The sequence below is a fragment of the Ahaetulla prasina genome, chromosome 12, assembly GCF_028640845.1.
Source record: "Ahaetulla prasina isolate Xishuangbanna chromosome 12, ASM2864084v1, whole genome shotgun sequence".
In the NCBI taxonomy this organism is placed as follows: Eukaryota; Metazoa; Chordata; class Lepidosauria; order Squamata; family Colubridae; genus Ahaetulla; species Ahaetulla prasina.
Genome location: NC_080550.1, coordinates 30,530,120 through 30,540,666, shown reverse-complemented (window position 1 = coordinate 30,540,666; position 10,547 = coordinate 30,530,120). Strand labels below are relative to the sequence as shown.

Genomic DNA, 10,547 nt, shown 5'->3' with positions numbered 1-10,547 from the left:
GTTCAATGCAGATTTAAACGCGGGTATAAGAGGAGCCTCCGGGCTTGCAGCGGCCTGGAGTGAGCGGGGACGTGGGCGGCTCTCAACCCCACACCGATTGCAGACCCCTTGATGAAGGAAGAATCCCCGCATCGAAGGGGAGAAAAATTCCTTTCGGAGAAAGAGGAAAAATACCTGTTGAAAAGCTCGGGATGACTCCACGAGAAGGAGGCGCGTGAGAACGCGCTCTGAGCTCACCCAACAAAAAATGGGCAGGCGAACCCTGTCCCGCTCGTCCACATGACCCTAACCCTGGTTAACAACCCACACAAAGCGCGTTGAGTCCACATCAAGAGCCACGCCAGTTCTGCCCCGGCACTGCTTTCCCTCCCCGCCGGTTCCCCACGACCACCCCCGCCCCCGGAAACCGCAAGCTCGGCGGATTGCAAGAGTCCCGTCCCCACGGAGGGAAGCAGCGGCGCCGGCCAAAGCGAGAGTTGCTCCCGGAAGGCGGCCGGGCCGGGGGTCCTTCCCCAGCCGCCTGGGTGGACAGACGGGCGGGCAGCGCTGCCTAGGAAGCCCAGAGACTGGCGGCCGCCCCCCGGCGGGCTCTCGCCTCTCCGCCCCCACGAAAGCGGCTGAGCTCCGCCGCCCCTTCCTCCCCGCCCGCTGCCTCCCCGCCCTCCGCTTTCCGGCCGCCGCGCCTGGCTCACCAACCGAGCCCGCAGCCTTGCAGCGCAGCGGAGAGCGCCCGAGCCCGGGCTCGGTCGGTCACTCGGTCGGTAGGACGGACGGGCGGACGTTGAGTCGAAGCGGCCGACGCTGCAAGGCGACGGGAGCTCTGGAGCGGCGGGGATGCCCTGCCCCGGCAGGCTGCTGCTGCTGCCCTGAAACGGCGGCGAGAGAAGCGTCGGAACGCGACTGAGCGGTGAGTCTCGGGCAGGGCAAAAGCGCCGGGGAGCGTTGGACTGGCCGCGCCCCTGCCGAGCTGCCTGGCCGGCCGGCTTCAACAATTTCCTCTCCTTGCTCCGGAGCGCGCCGGAGGGGAGGCAAGCTGGTTTCCCGGAGGCCTTTCCACACGTGACGCGTGTTCACCGCGGATGACAGCGTGTGATCCCGAGCCCTTTGTCGTCGGGGCGTTGGGAAAGGCAGCCTGTGGAGCAAGGCTGCCTCCTGGGTGTTGCGGGGAGGTTCTCGTGTGAATCGCAAAACGCGGGTCTTTGCGTCGCTCCTTTCTGCGGCTCGGCGTAGCTTTCAGTTTCTGTCTCTTTTCTCGGCCGGAGCCGAAGACGAACAGCTGGAAGGATTGAATTCGCACCGCCCGGGGAGGGGGCTACAATCTACTCGGCGAGTCCCGAGGGTTATGAGAATCTAGCCAGTTGGGTTAATTCATTAACTGCTGATCCGGTTAGCCGGTCCCCCGTCCCCCCCCCCCCCCGGCACAGCTTAGAAATGGCAGTCTAAGAGCCGCAGTCTAGATAAGAGGAAGAGCGTGCCTCTAGGCAAGTGCAGAGTGCAAATAGCGTTACTTGCTTAGACTTTCGAAGTTAGCCAACCCGGCCGGTCTTCGATCGCATTATTTGTTTTTTTGTGAGGATCGAGGCACTTTTCTAAACACTGGAGGCTTTGTTGTGACACACATACCCAGCATTCCTGTTCTTTTGCCTTAGGCGGCAATAGCCCTAACAAGTGGAAACTAAACCAACTTTCAGTAAACCTGGGCTTATTTTTTATTTCTTTATTTTCATTCCATTATTTATTATAAGCAACTCAAGGTGTCAACCTGAAGTAACACTCCTTCCCTCTCCTATTCTATTATTTCAGGATTCAGAATGCCTCCCAACCATAGGGTGGGTTTACCGGTCCCCCCTAAATGATGGTTGTGCCTGTCTCCAGCCTAGGGACCCAAAAACAATCAATCAATAAGTCAGTCAATCAATCAATACAAGCCGATGACACTTCAGATTCTTCAGTATCTTTGGTGTCATGCTTTGCATAATATCTGATCTGCACCTCTGATTTTTAGGTTTATAGTCTTGGCTGTTGAAATATAATATGAATGATTAACTAATTAAGCAAGAGGGGACTGTCTGGGCTCCATTGAGAAAGAGAAACATTGCTTTTGTAAAGGAAATGGGCTAGGGAGCACGTTTTCACCCATTACAGCACAAAATTCTGTTTATCATCCTTTTGGTAATGATTTTCAGCTTGCACAATTATTATTATTAGTATTCATCTCTGTTAATGTTTCCAGTAGGACAATAACAGGTTGGATAACCTGTGGCTTAGCATGATGGCTTAGGCCAACCATTAAAGCTGCAATTACACAATTATAGTAAACTGATATGTGGAATTTCCATAGTAAAGGTAAAACTAAAGGTTCCTCTTGCACATATGTGCTGGTCGTTCCAAACTCTAGGGGCTGGTGCTCATCTCTGTTTCAAAGCTGAAGAGCCAGCGCTGTCTGAAGACGTCTCTGTGGTTATGTGGCCAGCATGACTCAAAGCCAAAGGCATACAGAACGCTGTTACCTTCCCACCAAATGTGGTCCCTATTTTTTCTACTTGCATTTTTTATGTGCTTTTGAATTACTAGGTTGGCAGAAGCCGGGACAAGTAACGGGAGCTCACCCCGTTACGTGGCACTAGGGATTCGAACCGCTGAACCGTCGACCTTACGATCGACAAGCTCAGTGTCTTAGCCACTGAGCCACCATTTCCCTATTATTTCCATAGTGCAATAGTATAAATATGGATCAGACTAAAATTTAGGCTTACTGTATCTAGTCTGTAAAAATCTTGATCACCACAAGAGAACAGCAATATATGTTTTTAAAAAACAATACTTAAGTGGTGAAGGCACCAGGCTAGAAACCAGGAGTGAATTCTAGTCCCGCCTTAGACACGAAAGCCACCTGGGTGACTTTCGGCCAGTCATCAGGAGATGGTGAGTTCTAGTCCTGCCTCAACATGAAAGCTGTCTGGATGACTTTGGGTCAATCACCAGGAGATGGTGAGTTCTATTCCTGCCTTAGACATAAAAAATTGGGTGGGAGACTTTGGGCCAGTCCTCCCAGCCCAACCCACCTCACAAGGTGGTTATTTTAGGGAAAGAGGAGAAGGAGGAGGAAGAAGTGTTAGGCATGTTCGCCACTTGAGTTATTTAGAAAAATAATAAAGGCGGGTTAAAAAAACTAAAATTAAAAAATAAAAATCTCAGGAGTGGCTAGAACTGGGGTCCCAAAACTAGGCAGCTTTAGGACTTGTGGACTTCAACTCCCAGCATAGCTGGATGGAGAATTCTGGGAGTTGAAGTCCATAAGTCTTAAAGCTGCCAAGTTTGAAGACCTCTGGGCTAGAGGTTTGCAGGCATGGGATCACAGCCTTACTATCCCTTGCTCAACAAACCATCATTCAGAGCAATTGCACATTGCGTCCTCTACCAGATAATTTGTCCTACCAGATAATTCAGGCATGGCTGTGGCACGATTAGAATTAATACTGATATATCAAAAGAGGTATGTATGGCTCTCACTCATGGCCTTGAGATGCAAGAAAGATAATGCTATGTGGATAAAAAAAAATGCCAGGATACATTTGTCCTTTGCTTGGGCTGAGTGAGAAATGGCATTCAGTGTTTCTCAACCTTAGCATTTTAAGACGTTGTGGACTTCAACTCGCAGAATTCCCTAGCCACCAACTCATCACCCACATTGCAGTCCGTGTGTCCTGCATGGTGTGTCCTGGATGGTTTTTAGGCTAAATAGGCTGTCTTAAGGAAGAAATGAACTTCCAGGAGCCTCTGGATAATTTCATAAGACAGTGTTTCTGAACCTTAACAACTTTAAGATTGAGACCTCAACTCCCAGAATTCTGGCTGGCTGGGGATTCTGGGAGTTCAGACATCTTAAAGTTGCCAAAATTGAGAAACTTTATATTGGCAATGCAGCTCTGTCAAATCTCTTTAAGTTTGACCACCTCCAACTTGGAGTGGCAAGAAAAACACAAACTATGGGGAAAGCCAATATCAAGCCAAATATTTTCGTGCTGTCTCAAACATGGGTGGGAAACTGAGCAGCGGTGACACTCCCTGCCTCCTAAAAACAAAAATAGAAATGATCTGGGACTTGGGAGGATGCCCTGAAGCTCTTGGGAAACCCTTCTACGATGAGTGAACGGAGCTGGGTGAGAGATTCTCTCCATACGCAAAAAAGGCTGAAACCACCCAAGAGGAGCTCGATATAAATTTGCATTTGTCAGGAATTTGTATTCATGCTGCCCATGTTTCCTTCTTCCTGTTCTTGAACAGGAGGGTGGAGGGAGTGGCTTCTCAGATTGTCTGTTGTATTCTATAACATTCCTGGTTTGATAGTTTTTTTTTAAAAAATAATAATTTATTTTTGTCACAACATTATATACAAGCACATATAATGAAAGAAAACAATATGACAGGAACGGTAGGCACTTTTGTGCACTTATGCACGCCCCTTATAGCTCTCTTAGGAATGGGGTGAGGTCAATGGTAGACAGTTTTTGGTTAAAGCTTTGGGGATTTTGGGAAGAGACCACAGAGTCAGGTAGTGTGTTCCAAGCGTTAACAACTCTGTTACAGAAGTCATATTTTCTGCAATCAAGATTGAAGCAGTTAACATTAAGTTTGAATCTATTGTTTCCTCTTGTATTATTGCGATTAAGCTGAAGTAGTCTTTTACAGGAAGGATATTGCAATAGATGATTCTGTGTGTTAAACACAGGTCATGTCGGAGTCAGCGGAGTTCTACATTTTCTAATCCCAGGATTTCAAGTCTGGAGGTATAAGGTATTGTATTGTTTTCAGAGGAGTGGAGAACTCTTCTTGTAAAATATTTCTGGACTCGTTCAATTGTATTAATGTCAGAGATGTGGTATGGGTTCCAGACAGATGAGCTGTATTCAAGAATGGGTCTGGTAAATGTTTTGTATGCTCTGGTTAGTAGTGTAGAGTTTTTGGAAAAGAAGCTACACAAAATTAGATTTACAACTCTTAGAGCCTTTTTTGCTATGTAGTTGCAGTGGGCTTTGGCACTTAGATCATTTGATATGAAAACTCCAAGGTCTTTTACAGGGTGGGGGTCATCAGTAAGGTAATGTCCATCAAGTTTGTACTTAGTGTTAGGGTTCTTTTTTCCAATATGTAAGACTGAGCATTTGCTGGTTGAGATTTGGAGTTGCCAAGTTTTAGACCATTCGGATACAAAATCAAGGTCTTTTTGAAGGGTAGTAGTATTGTTGGTGGTGTTAAATAGTTTGACATCGTCAGCAAAGAGAACACAATAACTTGAGATATGGTCACAGAGATCATTTATGTATTGTATGAAGAGTGTTGGTCCAAGAATGCTGCCTTGAGGAACGCCACTTTTGACAGGAACAGGATTTGATAGAGCATTGCCAATTTTGACCACTTGTTGTCTGTTTGATAGGAAAGTTTTACCTGTCCCAGAGGGATTGAATCAAGATCCCATGCCTCCTGTTCTGGTTGCTACAATATAAAAAAAGATGTTGAGACTCTGGAAACAGTGCAGAGAAGAGCAACAAAGATGATTAGAGGGCTGGAGGCTAAAACATATGAAGAACTGGAACTGGGTTTGAGGATGTTAAGTGAGTCTTGCCCACTTTTTTGCCTTGAATATTAATTAATCATTGTAGTTGTTAAAGTGAACCATGCGGTCATTAAATTACATGATCTCTGTTTGCGACTTTCCTACAAGCAAAATCAATGAGGGATCTGTATTTACTTAATGGCTGCATGATTCACTTAACAGCTGTAGCAAAAAAGGTAGCAGAATTGGACATGATTCATTTAACAATCGCCTCGCTTAGCAACAGAAGTGCTGGTCCCAATTGTGGTTGTAAATCAAGGACTGTTTATACAAATGCTTTAATGTCTCTTCTTTTTTTTAATAAAACAAGGTATGAAGGTTTAGAGACCAGTGCCTTTTCCACCTGGAAAATCAGCTGATCTGTCTCAAGCTTTTCATATGCTCCCACTCCTTACAAAGACCAAATTGTCTCCTCTTTTTCTGAGAGGTTGTAAGTGCTGCCCTGCAAGAAGAAATCTAGCAGTTGTGCTTTCTTCTTGGTCTTAATGGTAGATTAACATCTTTTCCTTAAAGGCTACAGAGTTAATTAGAGGCTGGGAAGTTGCAACCAGCTGGAGCTCCTGTAGATGCATATAGTAGGTAATCCTTGACTTAACAACAGTTATTTTAGCGACTGTTACAATGGCACTGAAAAATGTGACTTATGTTCATTATTCACAGTTATGACTTTTGCAGCATCCCCAGGATCATATGATCAAAATTCGGATACTTGGCAACTGGTTCATATTTATGATGGTTGTAATGTCCTGGGGTCATGTGATGGGAAGGCCAGATTCATTTAACAACTGCAGTGATTCACTTAACAGCTGTGGCAAGAAAGGTCGTAAAATGGGGCAAAACTCACTGAACAACAGAAATTTTGGGCTCAGTTGTGGTTGTAAGTCAAGGAGTACCTATATTACATTCTCAGCCAGTGAAATGGCTTTAAAACATTATAGAGAAAAGGAGATTGAAGTCCTGGTTAGCCGAGGTTTTCATTCTCTGGTCCAAGATTTATGCACTACATTATGAAAATGATTTTTTTTTTGTTTACATTTATACCCCGCCCTTCTCCGAAGACTCAGGGCGGCTTACAGTGTATAAGGCAATAGTCTCATTCTATTTGTATATTTACAAAGTCAACTTATTGCCCCCCCAACAATCTGGGTCCTCATTTTACCTACCTTATAAAGGGTGGAAGGCTGAGTCAACCTTGGATTGGATTTATTTGGACGCAGAAACTGCATTCTTGATTAGAATGCTTATTGGTCACCACAGGAAAGAGAAGTAGGTGTGTGTGTCTCTATATGTTTAATTCATTCATTCATTAACACCCAATTGAGCACCAGGGACTCTTAAAGGCATGCTTTATTGTGTAAGCGTCAAATGTTGTCATTAGTTGTGCACAAGCAATATGAAGTGCCATTGATAAAATCCTGCATCGCCTTCCAAAAAAATCCTCTTTTTTAACCTGGATTAAAAGAATGTCTATTGGAATGGACATTTTTGGAGAAAATGAAAGCTCACCCAATAGCTAGTAGGGACTGGTGCATTCTGGTTGGTTGGACTCCACATCCCATAATCCTCAGCCTTTGGAAACTTTTGCAAAGCAGGCTGGGAATTGGGGCAGCATGGGTGCACTCCAGGTTCCCCCTTATTAAAGTCTGTGATTTTGTGGGAGCGGTCAAGGGGGTCTTCTCCACCTCCCCCCCTGAGATACCCACTTCCCTGGGGTTTTAGAAAGCTTTAAAACTTGGTTCGGGTCCCAGAACTGGGGATCATGTTTCAGGGCCTCTGGTGGCTCAGACTGGTAAGACAGTCTGTTATTAACAGCAGCTGCTTGCAATTACTGCAGGTTCAAGTCCCACCAGGCCCAAGGTTGACTCAGCCTTCCATCCTTTATAAGGTAGGTAAAATGAGGACCCAGATTGTTGGGGGAAATAAGTTGACTTTGTATATAAAAATACAAAAGGATGAAGACTATTGCTTGATATAGTGTAAGCCGCCCTGAGTCTTCGGAGAAAGGCGGGATATAAATGCAAAAAAAAAAAAAAGTGGGGCTTTTAGTATATGGTTTCTTCTTATTGTCATGGTTATGACAATAACACAACCGCCAGTATTGTTTTGTGTTTTTAATAGAAATGAAAGAAGGAAACGAAAAAAAGAAAGGAAAGGAAAAGAAAGGAAGGGAAGGGAGAGAGGGAGGGAGGGAGGAAGGAAAGAAGGAAGGAAGGAGAGGACCCTCTAGCAATGTTTCTTAAACTTGGTGACTTTAAGATGTGTGGACTTTAACTCCCAGAATTCCCCAGCCAGCCATGGGGAATTCTGGGAGTTAAAATCTACATGTCTTAAAGTTGCCAAGTTTGGGAAATATTGCAGTTACCTCTGTGTTACATTTGGAGACTTGCAACCCCAACCTATTTGAGATGTTGGGTTAGGAAGCCAAAAGAAAGTTCATTTCATTTCATTTCATTTCCAGGTGAATTGAATCCCTAAAATGGGATTTAGTTATTAGTTTTATGATGCAGGCAAATTAAGAAAAACAAAAGGGAAAGGAGCATAGGTTCCAAGATGCATAAAAGAGGACAGTAGATGAAAAGGATAATAAAAAGATGTATAATCATATTATGGTACATGAGGTTTTGCCTATAAAGAGAACTTCATTCAAAATAATATTTACACGTGATTTAAAATAAAAAATATATATGTTACAGCAAAATAAACAAATTAAAAAAGCACTAATCTATTGCTATTTTCCTAAGATTTGGCAATTTATTTTAGGATAAAGTAACAGTGTTTGTAAAGATTAACTTTGGATCCAGATTCCAGTCTGACAGGATGATGGAACTTGTTGCTGATCCTGTCTGGAGGGTGCCAGATTGGACTGACAAATTCTTGGAAAAGCAGCTTTGCACATTTCCTTAAATTTTCATTCATATTCATGTTTAATTCAAATTTAATTTGAATTGCCTTGTCTGACAGGACTGTTTGTGTCTCATTCACACCGCATGCTGTAGTGGATCCACTGAATTAACTCCTTTTCTGGATTTTCACAATCCATGAAACCAGTAAAAAGATCCACAGAAAAACTGTCCTAAATTTAGATTAACGAGGTTTAGCCTTGGTGCATATAGCTACTGTGTTGTTAATCAGCCTGGTAAACTGTATTGTATAACCTTCTTATCATTTCAACGGTATGGTAACAGTTTTATACATTTTGAAAGAATTACGTGTAATCCTCGATTTACAACCAAAAACGAGCCTGGCAATTACAGTCGTAAGTTTTGACGATTGTAAAGCAAAGACACCATAGACCTGTTCTATGATCTTGAGAGAGCACAATCATCAGAAAGGCAATATTTCTGGTTAAAGGCCGAGGTGCAAACCTTTTGCCTTTGAATGTTTTTTGCAGACCCCAGAGCAATCTCCTTTATTTAGCAAACTTATTTATTCAGCAAATTTATATAGCCGTACACCTCACAAAGCATGCCTCTGGGCTGCTTACCACCAACCTACAATTAAAAACAATCCACCAACTGTTACAAAGGGTTTCAAATTTTTTTTACTACTGGTTCTGTGGGCGTGGCTTGGTGAGCGTGGCAGGGAAAGGATACTGCAAAATCCCCATTTCCCCCCAATCAGCTGGGACTTGGGAGGCAGAGAATAGATGGGGGCAGGGGCAATCAGAATTTTTTACTACCGGTTCTCCAGAACTGGTCAGAACCTGCTGAAACCCACCTCTGAAAAGCATGTAACAAATAAAAACCAGGATTGCAAGAAAGTAACAAGAACCTGAACACAAGGCAGCCAACTTGCAGCTTCTTGTGGGATCACCAGAGGTGTTGAGAAAAGTATGTTTTAAGGGCTCTTGGGGAGTTGAAGCCCATCCAGTGATAAGTTGAATTTTTTTTTAATTTTTTTTAATTTTTTTATTTATTTTGTCACAACAGTATATATAAGCATAAGCATTAAGTAACTATATAGTATATAAGCATATATATGAGTATAAGTATGAAATAACTATATAAATTGGATATAAGGAAACAGTAGGACAGGAACAGTAGGCACCTTTGTGTTCTTATGCACGCCGCTTACAGACCTCTTAGGAATGGTGTGAGGTCAACAGTAGACAGTTTTTGGTTAAAAGTTTGGGGATTTTGAGTAGATACCACAGAGTCTGGTAATGTGTTCCAAGCATTAATAACTCTGTTACTGGAGTCATATTTTCTGCAATCAAGATTGAAGCGGTTAACTTTAAGTTTAAATCTATTGTTTGCTCTTGTATTGTTGTGATTGAAACTGAAGTAATCCTCAACAGGAAGGACTTTGCAATAGATGATTCTATGAGTTAAACACAAGTCCTATCAAAGGCAGCGGAGTTCTAAGTTTTCTAAACTCAAGATTTCAAGTCTGGTGGTATAAGGTACTTTGTTATATTCAGAGGAGTGGAGTTGAATCCATAGATCTTCAAATTGCCAAAACACTGACATAGTGAATTATTTAGTTCTGTTAAATGTGGGGGGTGCTTTTTGTGATCTGGCTGTGTTCCTGCTATGTGGGAGTTTTTGGGTAGTTAGGGGCAACATTTTGAACTCTGAATATATTGTTTGAGAGGTTGAGGGGAAACTTCAGGGACAAAATGGAGGCTTAAGCCTGATGTTAAATCAGGCCATTCACAGGGGATACAGAAAGTTAAATAAGCCAACCATGATAAAAGCTTTTTAAACTTTTTAAAAAAATCCAGGCAATCTTTTTTGTCCCTTAAACCCCTCCAGACTCCACAGAGGAGGGAGGGAAGAGAGAGAGATGAAGGAGGGGAGGGAGGGAGGGAGAAAGGCAGGAGGAAGGGAGGAAAGAAGGAGGGCAAGAAGAGAAGAAAAAGAAAGGAAGAAAAAAGGAAAGAAAGGGGAGGAAGGCAGGAAGGGAAGCGGAGAAGGCAGGAGGGAGGGAG

The 10,547-nt window shown here is 43.6% G+C and overlaps 1 protein-coding gene across 8 annotated transcripts in view; it reads left to right on the top strand.

Annotated features, from left to right (window-relative positions):
- The first annotated feature begins 527 nt into the window (after positions 1–527).
- CPNE2 (copine 2) overlaps positions 528–10,547 on the top strand; it is a 223,973-nt gene continuing 213,953 nt past the window's right edge. For 7 of the 8 annotated variants that reach the window (XM_058155646.1, XM_058155648.1, XM_058155647.1 and 4 more), the window contains exon 1: positions 528–907. The gene's annotated coding sequence lies outside the window, so the exon portion shown is untranslated. The remainder of the gene's footprint in view (positions 908–10,547) is intronic. The other variant, XM_058155649.1, reaches the window with a different exon arrangement.